We start from the raw sequence: 3821 nt of genomic DNA, 5'->3' as shown, positions 1-3821 counted from the left end.
TTATTTTCTTAACTGGGTATTCTGTTTTGGGAAGAATACAGGCTAATATTGAACCCGTGGGGATTTGGGGGGTGGTGGTTGAATTTTTCACTAATCTAGAAAGCAGTGTGAGTAAAAACTTTTCTTAGTGATAGATCCTTCCTTTGAGAAAACAGGAATTAGTACTAAACTAGGCTCAGGAATAGACACACAGATATTTGGAGACATGGTGTATGATAAAGGTAGTGTCACAAGTTAGTAGAGAAGAGATGGATAATAGTGCTCAGAAAATTGACTTATTATATGGACAAAAATTAAGTTGAACCCTCATACCATATAAAACAAAAATCCCAAAGTGATTAAAGACCTAAATGAAAGATACCATGATATACAGCTAGTAGGAACAATTGGCAAATATTTTTGTGCCTTGGGGTAAAGATAAATTTCTTAAATAAGATCCCAAAGCACAAAGCATAAGATTTGATAGCTTTGATTACTTTGTAATTAAAGGTTTCTATTTGGCAAAGCATCCCATAGGCAAAGCTAAAAATGGATATGGATTAGGAGAAAATATTTTCAGTGTCTAAAACTGACAAGGATTGCATATACAAAGGATAGAATATAGAAGGAGCTTCTGCAAATCATGAAGAAAAAGACAAAAATACGCAAAAATATGAATAGGTAAAATCTAAAGAGAAAAACCAGAGTGGCTCATAAGTATATTACCTCACTAGTAATTAGAGATATGCTAATTAAAACACTGAGTTTCTACCTTACATCTTAGTTTGGCAAAAATAAGCAAGAGACTGATCTGATGGGGAATCAGAACTCATGGAATATTTTCTCTTCTCTTTTCTCCTCTTCTTCTTTTCTTTCCTTTTCTCTTTTTTTTTTTTTTTTTTTTTTTTTTTAAAGACAGAATCTCACTCTGTCGCCCAGGCTGGAATGCAGTGGTGCCTCCGCTTCCCAGATTCAAGCAATCCTCCTACCTCAGTCTCCTGAGTAGCCGGGACTGTAGGCATGCGCTATACAGTTTTTATTTTTTTAGTAGAGATGGGGTTTCACCGTGTTGGCCAGGCTGGTTTTGTACTCCTGACCTCAGATGATCCGCCCGCCTTGGCCTCCCAAAGTGCTGGGATGACAGGCGTGAACCACTGTGCCCGTCTACATGGAATATTTCAGCTGGTGTATTCATTTTGGAGAACAAATGAATGAAACTTACTGAAATTAATATCTAGGGAGCAATATTGCAGTTTTTAATAGTGTGGCTCTGAAGCTGTACTGCTTGAATTTGAATCCCAGCTATGTCATTTGCTAGCTGTGTAGCCTTTGGTAAGCCAGTTAACTTCTCTTGCCTTAGTTTTTTCATCTGTGAAATAGACATAATAGTACCTACCTCATAGGTTTATTGGAAGCTTCGAACAATGCCTGGCATACAGTAGTATCACAAAATTATGAGCTGTTATTATCACCGTCATCATTATCATCAAGTGGCGTAGCCAGCTTCCAAGATGGCCCCTAATGATCTCTGCCCTGTGGTATATAAGCCCTCATATAGTCCCCTCCCACAATAAATAAGGTTGACCTGTGTAACCAATAGGATGTACTAGAAATGTGTGACTTAGGAAGGTAGGTCATAAAAGGTATTAAAACATCTGCCTTGTGCTGTCTTGGATCCTTGCTCTGGAGGATGCCAGCTTCCATATCATGAGGACACTCAAGCAGCCCTCTGGAGAGGCCCAGGTAGAGAGGCACTGAGGCCTCACCAACAGCCAGCACCAAATTGCTGACTGTAGGAGTGAATCACCTTGGAAGTGCATCCGCCAGCTCTACTCAAGCCTGCCCTCAGGCTTACAGCCCTGATCGACCTCGTAAGAGATCCTGACCCAGAACACCCAGCTCCAGATTCTTGAGCCAAAGAAACTCTGAGATAATAAATGTTTAGTAGTTATTTATTTATTTATTTGAGATGGAGTCTCACTCTGTTGCCCAGGCTGGAGTTCAGTGGCATGATCTTGGCTCACCACAGCCTCTGCCTCCCGGGTTCAAGTAATTCTCCTGCCTTAGCCTCCTGAGTAGCTGGGACTACAGGTGTGCACCACTATGCCCGGCTAATTTTTGTGTTTTTAGTAGAGGTGGGGTTTCACTATGTTGGCCAGGCTGGTCTTGAACTCCTGACCTTGTGATCCGCCCACCTCAGCCTCCCAGAGTGCTGGGATTATAGGCATGAGCCACTGCGCCCGGCCATGTTTAGTATTTTTTAAAAACAGCTTTATTGAAATACAACTTATATACTACACAATTCATCCACTTAAGGTGTATTATTCAGTCAGTGGCTTGTAATATATCACAGAGTTGTGCAACCATCACCACAATTTTAAAACATTTTTATCATCTTATGAGTACAAGAAACCTTGTACCCATTAGCAGTCACTCCCCACTTTCCCCTAACTTTTCCAGCCTTAGGCAAACACTAATCTACTTTCTGCCTGTATAGTTTGCCCATTCTGGACTTTCATAGTAAGATATGAATGGGACTCTCATATAATATTTGGCCTTTTGTGTCTGGCTTTTTGTGCTTAGCATAATGTTTTCAAGGTTCATCCATGTTGTAATATATATCAGCACTTCATGCCTTTTTAAGGCTGAATAATACTCCCTTGCACGGATATACCACATTTTATTTATGTGTCATTTGATGAACATTCAAGTTGTTTCCACTTTTTGGGTATTATGAATAATGCTGCTGTGAAAATTCATGTATAAGTTTTTGTATGGATGTATATTTTCCTTTTTCTATTCCTAGGAGTGAAATTGCTGGGTCATATGTAACTCCATCTTTAACTTTTTGAGGCACTGCCAAACTTATTCCAAAGAAATGTATGGGCGTTCCAAGTTCTCCACATGCTTGCCAACACTTATTATTTGTCTTTTTGATTATAGCCATCCTAGTGGGTGGGAGGTGGTATATCTCATTATGGTTTTGATTTGCACTTTCCTGGTGGCTGGTGATGTTGAGCATCTTTATATATCTTTTGGAGAAATCTTTATTCAAACCCTTTGCCCGTTTTTCATTTGGGTTATTGGTTATATATACACATACACAGGCACTCTCTTATGTAAAGGGTTCTTTATATATATCTTGGTTATAAGTCCTTTACTAGATATGCAAATACTTTCCTCATTCTGTGAGTTGTTATTGTTTTAAGCTGCTCAAGCATTTAGGGAAGGAAATTTGCATTTAGGGTGGGTAAGCAACAGCAGGTACAGTTATAAGCATAACAATTGTTACACAGCAACAGATAACTAATTCTTTAAATATGTACATACTTCAAAGTAGTTCCACTCCTGGCTATATCCTTCAGAGAAATTTGCATAAATCCTTGAGGAGTAGATACAAGGATGTTTTTCTATGTATAGTTTGGGTGGCAAGAATTTGGAAAAAACTTAGATGTCCATCACTAAGGAAATTGATAAGTAAAATGTGGTATATACATATAATGGAGTATTTTTTTTTAAGTCAAATGCAAGCTGTTAGGAATTTAGTGAAATGATAGACTTCAAGTGAAAAAAAAAATGAGGAACAATGAAATTTAAAGCAAAAATCAGCTATGTAAATTAAACACATGAAGTGATATTAGTTTATAAGGAGGATATATACCTTAATCAGTAGAATAGGTCTGTGGGAGGGAACAGAATGAGACTAGAATGGAGAATGAAGCAGGGAAAGGGAAGCGAAGAGGGCTTTGCATGGATGAAAATGATCGTGTGTCATGAACTCAGGCCTGTGATAACTCAGTTCTGTGCACCTGAAGCCCTGAGTGCAGCTCCAGAAGCAAGGT

This window comes from Macaca mulatta, chromosome 14 (assembly GCF_049350105.2).
Source record: "Macaca mulatta isolate MMU2019108-1 chromosome 14, T2T-MMU8v2.0, whole genome shotgun sequence".
Classification (NCBI taxonomy): domain Eukaryota; kingdom Metazoa; phylum Chordata; class Mammalia; order Primates; family Cercopithecidae; genus Macaca; species Macaca mulatta.
The sequence above is the reverse complement of the archived record's forward strand: the minus strand, read 5'-3'. Positions refer to the sequence as shown.